General features: G+C 42.4%; 1 long non-coding RNA gene across 3 annotated transcripts in view; it reads left to right on the top strand.

Annotated features, from left to right (window-relative positions):
• Window positions 1-16,652, top strand: part of LOC107127934 (uncharacterized) — a 62,113-nt gene that overhangs the window by 14,515 nt on the left and 30,946 nt on the right. For 2 of the 3 annotated variants that reach the window (XR_010582569.1, XR_010582568.1), the window contains exon 2: window positions 1,414-1,483. This is a non-coding gene — a long non-coding RNA (uncharacterized lncRNA). Of the gene's footprint in view, window positions 1-1,413; window positions 9,624-16,652 lie in introns of those variants that run through there. The other variant, XR_012426861.1, reaches the window with a different exon arrangement.

The following is a 16,652-nucleotide window of genomic DNA, read 5'->3' as shown; positions in this document are numbered from 1 at the left end:
GTTGTCAGAACTCCAGTGCCATGATGGATACAGAGTGAATCATTTTCTTCACTGTCCACTATCAATTTGAGAATGGCAGGTTGCTGCTTTTACATTTTCAGATCTAGTTAACATTACCTTCCATCAGTGAAATAGAATACTTAATCTTTATTATGTATTTCCCTCATTTCCCTATATCTTTTAAGTCATTTTATCACTATTTTAAAAATCAGTTTTGTGAACTCTTGCTTTTGCATGGAGGAAAATGGGATTGATCAAACATTGAAATGGGATGATTGGTTCTCTAATTTCTCTGTATTCAGTCCTACACCTAATAGCTTCAAGCTCTCTCCTAGGAAGACAGGACTCTGGGTATATCTAAATGAGTAGACATCCTTAATGAGTTTTCTCTGTTGTATGCTGTATTATCTTTTTGAGTGTTCCAGAGAACTGAATAAAAGTAGATCTCTCCATATTAACTATATGATAATGGTTAACACCTGTGTGGTACTTTGCTTATGAAGTGTTTTCACATGTATCACTCATTCATTAATTTGTTAAGCATTTACTGAGCTCTGTTACATGCTTTGCCTTTACTAGACACCAGAGTATAGTATACTGAAGTACTCCTTGACCTTGAGGTGTCATAAAAAATGTGACTTCCCAAGAAACCTTCTCCTCCTGCTTTGTTAAGTCACTCCGCCCTTCTTATTGTCTAATACCACACTCTGTCTCCTTTATGATATTTTCTGTGCTGATCTCCTTAAGGGTAGGGGTTATGTCAGTTTCTGTCCTTTCTTGAGGTCCTGAATGTAAGACCTAGCTATTGCTAGGCCCAAAATAGGAACTCAATAAAACCAGTTGAGTGATTGGAAGAATGGATGAAGGCAACATAGGGAAGAGACGGGCCAAGATTCATTGCTACACAGTGTGATGGGTGCCAAGGCAGAGAGGTGGGTTGAGGGCAAGTGTTAGTCTGTTTTAAGCTGTTATACCAGAATACCAGAGACTGGGTAATTTATAAAGAACAGGAATTTGTTTCCTCACAGGTCTGGAAGTCAGAAAGTCCAAGATGAAGGCACTGGCAGGTTCAGTTACCTGGTGAGGGTCTGGTCTTTTTACTTCCAAGATGGCGGTTTGACTGTTGCATCTTGAGGAGTGGGGGAAGAATGCTGTGTGCTCATATACTAGAAGGCAGAAGGACAAAAGAGGATGAACTCCCTCTTTCAAGCCCTTTTATAAGGACATCTAATCCCATTCACAAGATAGGAGCCCTTGTGGCCCGATCACCTTTTAAAGGCCCCACCTTTTAATACCATAAATCACTTTAGCAATACCTAAATTTTGGAGGAGACACACTCAAACAATAGCAGATATAAAAGACAAGCGTTTAATCAGACTATATGTCAGTTGATAATTTTTCCTTCCCTGCAGGAGACCTGTCTGTGAGTGGCTGGGAGACCTGTTTAATTCTGGGGTATAGAATTAAGATGGCCGTCTGCCTGTAAGTAGAAATAAACTGCATTCTCCCAAATCAGCTTTGTTCATAATAAAAGTAATATTCTGGCCTCCTTATACCATTCTCTCTCTCTCTCTCTCTCTCTCTCTCTCTCTCTCTCTCTCTCTCTCCTTTTCTTTTTTTTTCTTTTTTTTTTTCCAAGACAGAGTCTTGTCTGTGGCTCCAGGCTGGAGTGCAATGGCATGATCTCGGCTCACTGCAATATCTGCCTCCTGGTTTCCAGTGATTCTGCTACCTCAACCTCCCAAGTAGCTGGGATTACAGGCATGTGCGACCATGCCCAGCTAATTTCTCTATTTTTAGTAGAGGCAGGGTCTCACTGTGTTGGCCAGGCTGGTCTCCAACTCCTGACCTCAGGTGATCCGCCTGCCTTGGCATCACAAAGTGCTGGGATTACAGGTGTGAGCCACCACGCCCAGCCTATTAGCTATTTCTTAAACAGTTCACAACTTGGTTCAAGAAGAGGTAGGCTATCTATTGCCCCATCCTCTACTTTTTTTTGGTTTTATTTTGAGACGGAGTCTCACTCTAGCCCAGGCTGGAGTGAAGTGGCGCTATTTCGGCTCACCACAACCTCCGCCTCCTGGGTTCAAGTGATTCTCCTGCCTCAGCCTCTGGAGTAACTGGGATTACAGGCATCTGCCACCATGCCTGGCTAATTTTTTGTATTTTTAATAGAGATGGGGTCTCACCTTGTTGGCCAGGCTGGTCTTGAACTACTGACCTCAGGTGATCCACCCGCCTCAGCCTCCCAAAGTGCTGAGATTACAAGCATGAGCCACTGTGCCCGGCTGACTTTTTTTTTTTTAACTGAATACCTAATTGTTAGGTTATTCTTTTGTCTGTTATTGCTCTCCTTAACACATATAAAATAGACCAAACTGACATGATCATATTTTAGAAAAATACATTTTTTTTGGAAAAGGAAATGGAAAAAAAAGGTAAATAGCTTAATTTAAGAAAAAAAAATTTAAAATGGCTTAAATTGTCCACTTATCATAGCATAGAATTAGAAATCCCAGTCTTTGTGGCTGCCCAAAATAATAATAATAATAATAAATGGCCAAAAAATGAAAAAAGTCTTTCATGACTGTCTTCCTAATATTATCAGTATGAGGAAACTTAATAGTTCCGAAAATAAAGATGTAAATTGCTGCAGAACGTACAATAGGATAAAGTCATACTAGCCAAAATGTGGAAACAACCCAAATGTCATCCATGGATGAATGGATCAACAAAATGAGATATATTTACAATGGACTATGATTCAGCCTTAAAAAGAAGTGCAATTCTTGGCTGGGCATAGTGGCTCACGCCTGTAATCCCAACACTTTGGGAGGCCGAGGTGGGCGGATTATGAGGTCAGTAGTTCAAGACCAGCCTGGCCAATATGGTGGAACCCTGCCTCTACTAAAAATACAAAACTTAGCTGGGCATGGTGGTGCACACCTGTAGTCCCAGCTGCTGGGGAGGCTGAGGCAGGGGAGTTGCTTAACACCTGGGAGGCAGAGCTTGCAGTGAGCCAAGATCGTGCTACTATATTCCAGCCTGGCGACAGAGTGAGACTCCCATCTCAAAAAAAAAAAAAAGAAAAAAAAAGTGCAATTCTTATATATGCTACAACAAAGATGAACCTTGAGGAAGGACATTATACTAAGTGAAATAAGCCAGTCACAGAAGGACAAATATGATTCCACTTATGTGAGGAACCTAGAATAGGCAAATTCATAGAGACAGAAAGTAGTTTCCAGGGGCTGGGGGTAGCGGGAAATAGAGAGTTAATGTTTAATGGGTATAGACTTTCTGTTGGGATGATTTTTTTAAAGTTCAGGGGATGGATAGTGGTGATGGCTACATAACAATGTGAATGTACTTCACACCACTGAATTGCACACTTAAACATGGTTAGGATGGTACATTTTTGTGTATTTTACCATAAGAAAAAAAATTTAGGGCTGGGCAAGGTGGCTCACACCTGTAATCCCAACACATTGGAAGATCAAGGTGGAAGGATCATTTGAGCCCAGGAGTTTGAGACCAACCTGGGCAATATAGTGAGACCCCACCTCTACAGATTTTTTAAAAATTACCCAGCGGTGTGTGCCTGTGGTCCCAGCTACTAAGGAGGCTGAGGTGGGAGGATTGCTTTAGCCTGGGAGTTCAAGGCTGCAGTGAGCTGTGATTATGCCACTGCACTCCAGCCTGGACAACAGAGAAAGACCCTATCTTGAAAAAAAAGAAAATTAGTATGATAAAGCACAGACCATGTATATAATAAAGATACTTCAACCATTTGAAGGAGTGTTTTGTTCTCAAGCCACATAGAGAACTACATATTATCCCAGAAAAAAAGCACAGGATCCAGGAAAGCTGGAAGGACTGGCGTTTGGTGGCTGAGGTCAGCAAAGGTGACTGCTCTGTTCATGGCATCCCATGGGTACTTATCATCATCTTCATAATCACCACCGGCAGGGTCTTTCTCAACAGACTGACCTTGTGCTGTGAATATCACATATATTATCACTGAATTTTTGAAACACCTTATAAAGTAGACATTATTCCCATTTATAAGAATTTAATACCTTTCTGAAATTTCCTAAGTAAGTGGTGCAGCCAGAACTTAAACCCTACATCATCAGACACCAAAAGTCAAGTACTTTCTTTAGCACATCCCAAGAATAGCTTTCAAGAAGAATTATATGGATAATCTGGAGTAAATGGAATAGGAACTTCTTCATTTAGGTCAGCGAGATATGCTGACAAGATGACCACAAATGCAGGAATGTTGGATGGTAATTAATATTTAGATGAGAAATCATTAAAGAGTGGAATCGCAATGCAAGTTTCTGGGGCTATTTCAGTAGGGCGTTTGGAACTGATTGAGGGGACAAAAATTAAAGCCAGAAAGCTCAGTGGAGCAAATGTCATAGTGGCCACAGAGAAACAAAGATTTTCAAAATGAGATGCTAAGTGAAAAACAGCAACTGAAGAGAGAAGTAATGTTTCCAGCATCACAATGGGCATAAAGAGAATTGATCTTTTATACTCAAGGTGAGTTTGTAGTAATGCAAGGACTGGTGATTTAGGCCACTGAGTTCTGGCTCTGAGTACATCTCTAATCCCTAAACCTTCACTAAGAGGGAAGTGAAGGGAGTCAGGTGTGCCACATGTCTGCTACTGAAAAATGCCTAGATGGGAAAGGAGTTTGAAATATTGTCCTAAAATGAAGTTTCTGAGTTAGATGAGCCGAAATTCACCATGTGTTCACTGTTATTACTGTGTATAAAATAAAGATTTAAATGAGATTAAGATCTTTGATTAGCTTTCTGAGATATTGAAAACTAAGAACCAGGGCCGAGTGTGGTGGCTCACACCTGTTATCTCAGCACTTTGGGAGGCCAAGGTGGGTGGATCACTTGAGGTAAGGAGTTCGAGACCAGCCTGCCCAATATGGTGAAACCCCGTCTCTACTAAAAATACAAAAAAATTGGCTGGGCTTGATAGCAGACGCCTGTAATCCCAGCTACTCAGGAGGCTGAGGCAGGAGAATTGCTTGAACCTGTGAGGTGGAGGTTGCAGTGAGCCAAGACTGTGCCACTGCACTCCAGCCTGGGCGACAGAGTGAGACTCCACCTCAAAAACAAAAAAGAAAAGAAAACTAAGAACCAATTACCTCTGCCGCATACATTGACTTTGGTTAACGTGCTGACATACTGAGCCCCAAACCGGCACATATAATCTCTGGTCACTTCTACACCAAAGCTGTTACCCTAACTTGACAGTGAAGGCCAAGAAGAGTCTGGAATTATGAAGCATGGAGCCTAGAATCTGAAAACTAAGAAAAATATCTTTTTCCCAAACACTTTCATTTTATAGGTGTGGAAAGTTGAGGCCCAGGGAGAGTATCTTGCCAGCAATTTTGTAGTTAATTCATGGCAGAACTGAGATGGGACCCCAGATCTCAGATCAGAGCCCTTCCATTTTATCATATTGCTCTTTACATAAACCAGTAGCTTAAGCAGGTAAGAATTATTCTCTGAATGAACAACAGTGAATTCAATTAACACGTAAGATAAAAGAAGAGGGTGGCTGGCAAGATGGCCGAATAGGAACAGTTCTGGTCTGCAGCTCCCAGCAAGATCAACGCAGAAGGCAGGTGATTTCAGCATTTCCAACTGAGGTACCTAGCTCATCTCATTCAGACTGGTTAGACAGTGGGTGCAGCCCATGGAGGGTGAGCAGAAGCAGGGTGGGGAGTCACCTCACCCGGAAAGTGCAAGGGGTCGGGGAACTCCCTCCCTTAGCCAAGGGAAGCCGTGACGGACTGTGCCATGAGCAATGGTGCACTCCGGGCTAGATACTATGCTTTTCCCATGGTCTTCACAACCTTCAGACCAGGAGATTCCCTTGGGTGTCTATACCACCAGGGCCCTGGGTTTCAAGCACAAAACTAGGTGGCCGTTTGGGCAGAAACTGAGCTAGCTGCAGGAGTTGTTTTTTTTTTTTTTTTTTTTTTTTCCCCATACCCCAGTGGCTCCTGGAATGCCAGTAAGAACTGTTCACTCTCTGGAAAGGGGGCTGAAGCCAGGGAGCCAAGTGGTCTAGCTCAGCAGATCCCACTCCCACATATCCCAGCAAGCTAAGATCCACTGGCTTGAAATTCTTGCTGCCAGCACAGCAGTCTGAAGTTGACCTGGTATGCTCGAGCTTGGTGGGTGAAGGGGTGTCCACCATTACTGAGGCTTGAGTAGGCAGTTTTCCCCTCACAGTGTAAACAAACCCACTGGGAAGTTCAAACTGGGTGGAGCCCACTGCAGCACCATAAAGCCACTGTAGCCAGACCGCCTCTCCAGATTCCTCCTCTCTGGGCAGGGCATCTCTGAAAGAAAGGCAGCAGACCCAGTAAGGGGCTTACAGATAAAACTCCCATCTCCCTGGGACAGAACATCTGGGGGAAGGGGTGGCTGTGGGGACAGCTTCAGCAGACTTAAACGTTCCTGCCTGCCAGCTCTGAGGAGAGCAGCAGATCTCCTAGCACAGTGCTGTTGCTCTGCTAAGAGACAGACTGCCTTCTCAAGTGGGTCCCAGACCCCCATGCCTCCTGACTGGGAGACATCTCCTAGCAGGGTCAACAGAACACCTCATACAGAAGAGCTCTAGCTGGCATCTGGAGTGTGCCCCTCTGGGATGAAGCTTCCGGAGGAAGGAACAGGCAGCAATCTTTGCTATTCTGCAGCCTCCACTGGTGATACCCAGGCAAACAGGGTCTGGAGTGGACCTCCAGCAAACTCCAGCAGACTTGCAGCTGAGGGACCTGACTGTTAGAAGGAAAACTAACCAAAAAAAAGGAGTAACATCAACATCAACAAAATCGACATCCACACAAAAACCCCATCTGAAGGTCACCAACATCAAAGACCAAAGGTAGATAAATCCATGAGGATGAGTAAAAACCAGCATAAAAAAACTAAAAATTCCAAAAACCAGAATGCCTCTTCTCCAAAGGATCATAACTCCTCGCTAGCAAGGGAACAAAACTGGACGGAGAATGAGATTGACGAATTGACAGAAGTAGGCTTGAGAAGGTGGGTAAAAACAAACTACTCCAAGCTAAAGGAGCATGTTCTAACCCAATGAAAGGAAGCTAAGAACCTTGAAAAAAGGTTAGAGGAATTGCTAACTAGAATAACCAGTTTAGAGAAGAACATAAATGACCCGATGGAGCTGAAAAACACAGCATGAGAACTTCGTGAAAAATATACAAGTATCAATAGTCGAATCCATCAAGCAGAAGAAAGGATATCAGAGATTAAAGATCAACTTAATGAAACAAAGTGTGAAGACAAGATTAGAGAAAAAAGAATGAAAAGGAACGAACAAAGCCTCCAGGAATTTTGGGACTATGTGAAAAGACCAAACCTACGTTCGGTTGGTGTACCTGAAAGTGACGAGGAGAATAGAACCAAGTTGGAAAACACTTTTCAGGATATTATCTAGGAGAATTTCCCCAACCTAGCAAGACAGGCCAACATTCAAATTCAGGAAATACAGAGAACGCCACAAAGATACTCCTCGAGAAGAGCAACCCCAAGACACACATTGTCAGATTCACGAAGGTTGAAATGAAGAAAAAATGTTAAAGGCAGCCAGAGAGAAAGGTCAGGTTACCCATAAAGGGGACCCCATCAGACTAACAGTGGATCTCTCTGCAGAAACCCTACAAGCCAGAAGGGAGTGGGGGCCAATATTCAATCAACATTCTTAAAGAAAAGAATTTTCTTTTTTCTTTTACTTCTTTTTTTTTCTTTTTCTTTTTCTTTTTTTTTTTTGAGATGGAGTCTCGCTTTGTAGCCCAGGCTGGAGTGCAGTGGCGCAATCTTGGCTCACTGCAACCTCTGCCTCCCAGGTCCTGGTTCAAGCAATTCTCCTGCCTCAGCCTCCTGAGTAGCTAGGATTACAGGAACGTGCCACCATGCCCAGCTAATTTTTGTATTTTTAGTAGAGACGGGGTTTCATCATGTTAGCCAGGCTGGTCTTGAACTCCTGACCTTGTGATCTGCTCACCTCAGCCTCCCAAAGTGCTAGGATTTCAGGCGTGAGTCACCGCGCCCAGCCTCAAGAAAAGAATTTTCAACCCAGAATTTCATATCTAGCCAAACTAGGCTCCATAAGCAAAAAAGAAAGAAAATCCTTTACAGAAAAGCATATGCTGATTTTGTCACCACCAGGCCTGCCTTACAAGAGCTCCTGAAGGAAGCACTAAATATGGAAATGAAAAACTTATACCAGACACTGCAAAAACATACCAAATTGTAAAGACCATTGACACCATGAAGAAACTGCATCAACAAATGGGAAAAATAACCAGCTAGCATCAAAATGACAGAATCAAATTCACACATAACGATATTAACCTTAAATGTAAACAGACTCATAGGCTCAAAATAAAGGGGTAGAGGAATATTTACCAAGCAAATGGAAAGCAAAAAAAAGGAGGGGTTGCAATCCTAGCCTCTGATAAAACAGACTTTAAACCAACAAAGATCAAAAAAGACAAAGAAGGGCATTACATAATGGTAAAGGTATCAATACAACAAGAAGAGCTAACTATCCTAAATATATATCCACCCAATACAGGAGCACCCAGATTCATAAAGCAAGTTCTTAGAGACCTACAAAGAGACTTAGATTCCCACACAATTAATAGTGGAAGACTTTAACACCCTACTGTCAATATTAGATCAATGAGACAGAAAATTAACAAGGATATTCAGGACTTGAACTCAGCTCTGGACCAAGCAGACCTAATAGACATGTATAGAAACATCTCCACCCAAAATCAACAGAATATACATTCTTCTCAGCACCACACTGCACTTATTCTAAGATTGGCCACATGATTGGAAGTAAAACACTCCTCAGCCAATGCAAAAGAATGGAAATCATAACAAACAGTCTGTCAGACCACAGTGCAATCAAATTACTCAGGATTAAGAAACTCACTCAAGGCCGGGCGCGGTGGCTCAAGCCTGTAATCCCAGCACTTTGGGAGGCCGAGACGGGCGGATCACGAGGTCAGGAGATCAAGACCATCCTGGCTAACACAGTGAAACCCCGTCTCTACTAAAAAATACAAAAAACTAGCCGGGCGAGGTGGCAGGCGCCTGTAGTCCCAGCTACTCGGGAGGCTGAGGCAGGAGAATGGCGTAAACCTGGGGGGCGGAGCTTGCAGTGAGCTGAGATCCGGCCACTGCACTCCAGCCTGGGTGACAGAGCGAGACTCCGTCTCAAAAAAAAAAAAAAAAAAAAAAAAGAAACTCACTCAAAACCGCACAACTACAGGGAAACTGAACAACCGGCTTCTGAATGACTACTGGGTAAATAATGAAATCAAGGCAGAAATAACAGGAGAAAGTGGGAAAGATCTAAAATCATCACCTAACACCTCAATTAAAGAACTAGAGAAGCAAGAGTAAACAAATTCAAAAGCTAGCAGAAGACAAGAAATAACTAAGATCAGAGCAGAACTGAAGGAGATAGAGACATGAAAAACCCTTCAAAAAATCAATGAAATCCAGGAGCCGGTTTTTTGAAACGATTAACAAAATAGATAGATCGCTAGCCAGATTAATAAAGAAGAAAAGAGAGAAGAATCAAATAGACACAATAAAAAATGATGAAGGGAATATCACCGATCCCACAGAAATACAGACTACCATCAGAAAATACTATAAACACCTCTATGTAAATAAACTAGAAAATCTAGAAGAAATGGATAAATTCCTGGACACATACACCCTCCCAAGACTAAACCAGGAAAACATCGAATCCCTCAATAGACCAATAACAAGTTCTGAAATTGAGGCAGTAATTAATAGCCTACCAACCAAAAAAAGCACAGGACCAGACGGTTTCACAGCCTAATTCTACCAGAGGTACAAAGAGGAGCTGGTACCATTCCTTCTGAAATTATTCCAAACAATAGAAAAAGAGGGATTCCTCTCTAACTCATTTTATGAGGCCAGCATCAACCTGATACCAAAACCTGGCAGAGACAAAACAAAAACAGAATATTTCAGGCCGATATCCCTGAAGAACATCGATGTGAAAATCTCAGTAAAATACTGGCAAACCAAATCCAGCAGCACATCAAAAAGCTTATCCACCACGATCAAGTCAGCTTCATTCCTGGGATGCAAGGCTGGTTCAACATTTGCAAATCAATAAACGTAACCCATCACATAAACAGAACCAATGACAAAAACCACATGATTTTCTCAATAGAAGCAGAAAAGGCCTTCAATAAAATTCAACACCTATACATGCTAAAAACTCAATAAACTATGTATTGATGGAACATATCTCAAAATAATAAGTTATTTATGACAAAGCCACAGCCAATATCATACTGAATGGGCAAAAGCTGGAAGCATTCCCTTTGAAAACGGGCACAAGACAAGGATGCCCTCTCACTACTCCTATTCAACCTAGTATCGCAAGTTCTGGCCAGGGCAATCAGACAGGAGAAAGAAATAAAAGGTATCCAGATAGAAAGAGAGGAAGTCAAATTGTCTGTTTGCAGATGACATGATTGTATATTTAGAAAACTCCATTTTCTCAGCTCAAAATCACCTTAAGCTGATAAGCAACTTCAGCAAAGTCTCAGGACACAAAATCAGTGTGCAAAAATCACAAGCATTCATACACACCAATAATAGACAAACAGAGAGCCAAATCATGAGTGAACTCCCATTCATAATTGCTACAAAGAGAATAAAATACCTAGGAATACAACTTTCAAGGGATGTGAAGGACCTCTTCAAGGAGAACTACAAACCACTGCTCAAGGAAATAAGAGAAGACACAAACAAGTGGAAAAACATTCCATGCTCATGAATAGGAAGAATCAATATCATGAAAATGGCCATACTGCCCAAGTAATTTATAGATTCAACGCTATCCCCATCAAGCTACCACTAACTTTCTTCACAGAATTAGAAAAAAACTACTTTAAATTTCAGATGAAACCAAAAAAGAGCCCATATAGCCAAGACAATCCTAAGCAAAAAGAACAAAGCTGGAGGCATCATGCTACCTGACTTCAAACTATATTACAAGGTTACAGTAACCAAAACAGCATGGTACTGGTACCAAAACAGGTAGATAGACCAATGAAACAGAATAGAGGCCTCAGAAATAATGCCACACATCTACAACCATTTGATGTTTGATAAACCTGACAAAAACAAGCAATGGGGAAAGGATTCCCTATTTAATAAATGGTGTTGGGAAAACTGACTAGCCATATGCAGAAAACTGAAATTAAACCCCTTCCTTACACCTTACACAAAAATTAACTCAAGATGGATTAAAGACTTAAATGTAAGACCTAAAACCATAAAAACCCTAGAAGAAAACCTAGGCTAAATACCATTCAGGACATTGGCATGGGCAAAGACTTCATGACTAAAACACCAAAAGCAATGGCAACAAAAGCCAAAATTTACAAATGGGATCTAATTAAACTAAAGAGCTTCTGCACAGCAAAAGAAACTATCATCAGAGTGAACAGTCAACCTACAGAATAGGAGAAAATTTTTGCAATCTATCCATCTGGCAAAGAGCTAATATCCAGAATCTGTAAGAAACTTAAACAAATTTACAAGAAAAAAAAACAACCCCATCAAAAAGTGGGCAAAGTTTATGAACAGACACTTCTCAAAAGAAGACATTTATGCATCCCACAAACATATGAAAAAAAGCTCATCATCACTGGTCACTAGAGAAATGCAAATCAAAACTACAATAAGATACCATCTCACGCCAGTTAGAATGGCAGTCATTAAAAAGTCAGGAAACAACAGATGTTGGAGAGGATGTGGAGAAATAGGAACACTTATACACTGTCGTTGGGAGTGTAAATTAGTTCAACCATTGTGGAAGACAGTGTGGTGATTCCTCAAGGATCTAGAACCAGAAATACCATTAGACCCAGCAATCCCATTACTAGGTATATACCCAAAGGATTATAAGTCATTCTACTATAAAGACACATGCACACGTATGTTTATTGCAGCACTACTGACAATAGCAAAGTCTTGGAACCAACCCAAATGCCCATCAGTGATAGACTGGATAAAGAAAATGTGGCACATGTACACCATGGAATACTATGCAGCCACCAAAAAGGATGCGTTAATGTCCTTTGCAGGGACATGGATGAAGCTGGACACCATCATTCTCAGCAAACTAACACAGGAACAGAAAACCAAACACCACATGTTCTCGCTCATAAGTGGGAGTTGAACAATGAAAACACATGGACACAGGGCGGGGAACATCACACACCGGGGTCTGTCGAGGAGGGGGTCTGGGGGGAATAGCATTAGGAGAAATACCTAATGTAGATGACGGGTTGATGGGTGCAGCAAACCACCATGGCACGTGTATACCTATGTAACAAACCTGCATGTTCTGCACATGCACTCCAGAACTTAAAGTATAATAATAATAAAAGAAGAAGAAAAGTGGAATGCACACTGTTTTTAAAAAGTTTCAGCAGTTTGCGAAAGCACGTGGTTCTAGATGAAGAGCTGCTAGGGGAAATTCTGAACAGTGTTCAAGTCCTTAGCACAGCCAGCAGCAGCAGGATGTGGGTTTTTTTTTTTTTTTTTTTTTTTTTTTTTTTGAGACAGAGTCTCACTCTGTCCTTTTAGTACTGAGTTTTAAGAATTCTTCATATATTCTTGGTACTAATCCCTTATATATATGATTTACAAATAATAGCTCCCATTATGTGGGGTTTTTGTGTTTTATTTTTGAGACGGAGTCTTGCTGTGTCACCCAGGCTGGAGTGCAGCGGTGCAATATTGGCTCACTGCCACCTCTGCCTCCTGGGTTCAAGCTATTCTCCTGCCTCAGCCTCCCGAGTAGCTGGGACTACAGGCACGTGTCACCATGCCCGGCTAATTTTTTGTATTTTTAGTGGAGACGGGGTTTCACCATGTTAGCCAGGATGGTCTCGATCTCCTGACCTCGTGATCCGCCCACCTCGGCCTCCCAAAGTGCTGGGATTACAGGCGTGAGTCACTGCGCCCAGCCAGGATGTGGTTTTTAATGCTCACTATGAAAGTAGTGCTTCAGATGGTGCTTATTCTTAATTTATTTTTTTATTGGATTCATTCATTTATTTTTATATATTTTCATAGATTTATTGACATAAAAATTATATATATGGTGTACAACTTGATGGTAGATACACATATACGTTGTGAAATGAGCATCACAATCAAGCTAATTAACATTATCACTTCTCCATAGTTACCATTTTGTGGATGCGCATGTATTTATTTCTTTTTTTTTTTTTTTTTTTTTTTGGAGACGGAGTCTCGCTCTGTCGCCCAGGCTGGAGTGCAGTGGCTGGATCTCAGCTCACTGCAAGCTCCGCTTCCCGGGTTTACGCCATTCTCCTGCCTCAGCCTCCCGAGTAGCTGGGACTACAGGCGCCCGCCACCTCGCCCGGCTAGTTTTTTGTATTTCTTAGTAGAGACGGGGTTTCACCATGTTAGCCAGGATGGTCTCGATCTCCTGACCTTGTGATCCCCCCATCTCGGCCTCCCAAAGTGCTGGGATTACAGGCTTGAGCCACCGTGCCCGGCCTATTTCTGAAATAATTTTAGACTTACAGAAAAGTTGCAGAAATAATACAGAGTTCACATATACCTACCACTTTGCTTCCCCTAATGTTAAAAACTTATATAACCATAAGCTGGGCATGGTGGCTCACGCCTGTAATCCTAACACTTTGGGAGGCCGAGGCGGGCAGATCACTTGAGGTTAGGAGTTCAAGACCAGCCTGGCCAACATAGTGAAACCCCATCTCTACTAAAAAAATACAAAAATTAGCAGGACATGGTGGCACGTGCTTGTAATCCCAGCTATTCCAAAGGCTGAAGCATGAGAATTGATTCAACCTGGGAGGCGGGGGTTGCAGTGAGCCGAGATCGCGCCACTGCACTCTAGCCTTGGCAACAGAGACTCCGTCTCAAATTAAAACAACAACAACAAAAACTATATAACCACAGTTCAATAATCAAAATGAGGAAATTAACTTTGATACAATACTATGAATTAAACTACAGCCCTTTGATTTTCACCATCTCCTGCCACCCCCTACCATCTATGTTGCCTCAGTTTCCTCCTATCTGTGACAGTTGCTCTGTATTTCCTTGTCTTTCATGGACTCTTGATGAGTACTGGCTAGGTGTTTTGTAGAATGATCCTCAGTTTGGGTTTGTCTACGTTTTCCTCATGATTAGACTAAGGTGATGGGTTTGGGGAAGAAGATCACAAGGTGAAATGCTCTTGTTATTTCCTATCAGGGGTACGGGATGCCAGCGTGGTTTATTAGTGATATTTACCGCCATCACTTGGTTAAGGTGGAATCTCCCAGGTTTCATCGCTGTAAAGTTACTTTTCTCCCTTTGTAAATGATAAACATCTTGGAGAGATGCTTTGAGACTGCTAGCATCCTGTTTCTTCTCAAACTTTTGCCTGTTGATTTTCACATTCATTGGTGGATCTTGTCAACAATTATTACTGTGGCGTTATAGTGGGGATTTTGTATTTTACTCATTCCTTCTACATTTATTAATTGGAATTCTATAAGGAAGAGTTGTCCCTTCTCTTAAACATTTATTTATTGAATTATTTATTTATGTCCATATGGATTTATGGGTATTTATTTAGTCCTATGGGATTGTGTTAAGTCAGTTCTTGCCTTGCTATAAAGGAGCACCTGACACTGTGTAATTTATGAAGAAAAGAGATTGGCCGGGCGCAGTGGCTCATGCCTGTAATCCCAGCACTTTGGGAGGCTGAGGCGGGTGGATCATTTGAGGTCAGGAGTTCGAGACCAGCCTGGCCAACATGGTGAAACTCCGTCTCTACTAAAAATATAAAAATTAGCTGGGCTTGGTGGTACACACCTGTAATCCCAGCTACTGGGGAGGCTGAGGCAGGAGAATTGCTTGAACCTGGGAGGTGGAGGTTGCAGTGAGCCGAGATTGCGCCATTGTGCTCAGCCTGGGTAACAGAGTGAGACTCCATCTCAAAAAAAAAAAAAAAAAAAAAAGAAGAAAAGAGATTTTTGACTCACGGCCTCAAGAAGCTTCCAATCATGGTGGAAGGTAAAGAGGAGCCAGTGAGTTACATGGCAAGAGAGGGAACAGGAGTCAGGGGAGGTCCCAGACTGCTTTAAACAACTAGATCTTCCGTGAACTGAGCAAGAACCCACTCATCACCAAATGATGATCCAATCGCCTCCCATTCCAATCGCCTCCCACCAGGCCCCACCTTCAACACTGGGAATTACATTTCAACATGAGATTTGGAGGGGACAAACATCCAAACCATATCATTCTGCCTCTGGCCCCCCAAATCTCATGTCCTCACATTTCAAAATACAATTATGGGCCGGGTACAGTGGCTCACGCCTGTAATCCTAGCACTTTGGGAGGCCGAGGCAGGTGGATCACCTGAGGTCAAGAGTTCGAGACCAGCCTGGCCAGCATGGTGAAACCTCGTCTCTGCTAAAAACACACAAAAAATTAGATGGGTGTGGTGGCGAGCATCTGTAATCCCAGCTACTCCGGAGGCTGAGGCAGGAGAATCACTTGAACCCGGGAGGCAGAAGTTGCAGTGAGCCGAGATTGCGCCGTTGCACTCCAGCCTGTGCAATAGAGCAAAAACTCCATCTCAAAAAAAACCAAAAAACAAAAAAGATGCCTTTGCACTAGTTCCTCAAAGCTTTAACTCCAGCATTAACTCAAAAGTCCCAAGTCCAAAGTCCAAAGTCTCATTTGGAGATGAGTCCCTTTCACCCATGAGCCTGTAAGATCAAAAACAAGTTATTTACTCCCAAGATACAATTTTGATACAGGCACTAGGTAGACATTCTCATTCCAAAGGGGAGAAATTAGCCAAAAGAAGCAGGCAATAGGCGCCACACAAGTCTGAAATCCAGCAAGCCAGTCATTAAATCTAAAAGCTCCAAACTAATCTCCTTTGACTCCATGTCTGCCATCCAGGGCACACAGGGCTCCAAAGGCCTTGGGCAACTCCTCCCCTGTGGCTTTGCTGGATGTAGCCCACTCGGCTGCTCTGATGGACTGGAATCCAGTGCCTGCGGCTTTTCTGGGATCAGGATGCAAGCTGCTGCTGGCTCTACCATTCTTGGATCAAGAGGGCGGCAGTCCCCTTCCCATAGCTCTACTAGGTGATATAATCTAGTATTATCATTATTTTCTTGCTCAAGTTCTTCCAGGTTTGGCCATTGAGAGCTTTTTTGTGGTGGTTCCTGTGACCTTTTGACATATCCCCATCTTTTTGGAGCACTTTCCTATTTTCTGGTGCCACAAAACAGTCCAGGCCCTTCTTTTGTTTGTTTGTTTGTTTTGGAGACAGAGTTTCACGCTGTTACCTGGGCTGGAGTGCAATGGTGTGGTTTTGGCTCACTGCAACTTCCACCTCCCCGGTTCAAGCAATTCTCCTGCTTCAGCCTCTCAAGTAGCTGGGACTACAGGCATGTGCCACCACACCCAGCTAATTTTTGTATTTTTAGTAGAAACAGGGTTTCACTATGTTGGTCAGGCTG

The sequence above is a fragment of the Macaca fascicularis genome, chromosome 17 (assembly GCF_037993035.2).
Source record: "Macaca fascicularis isolate 582-1 chromosome 17, T2T-MFA8v1.1".
Lineage (NCBI taxonomy): Eukaryota > Metazoa > Chordata > Mammalia > Primates > Cercopithecidae > Macaca > Macaca fascicularis.
This window is presented reverse-complemented; position numbering and strand designations above follow the sequence as displayed.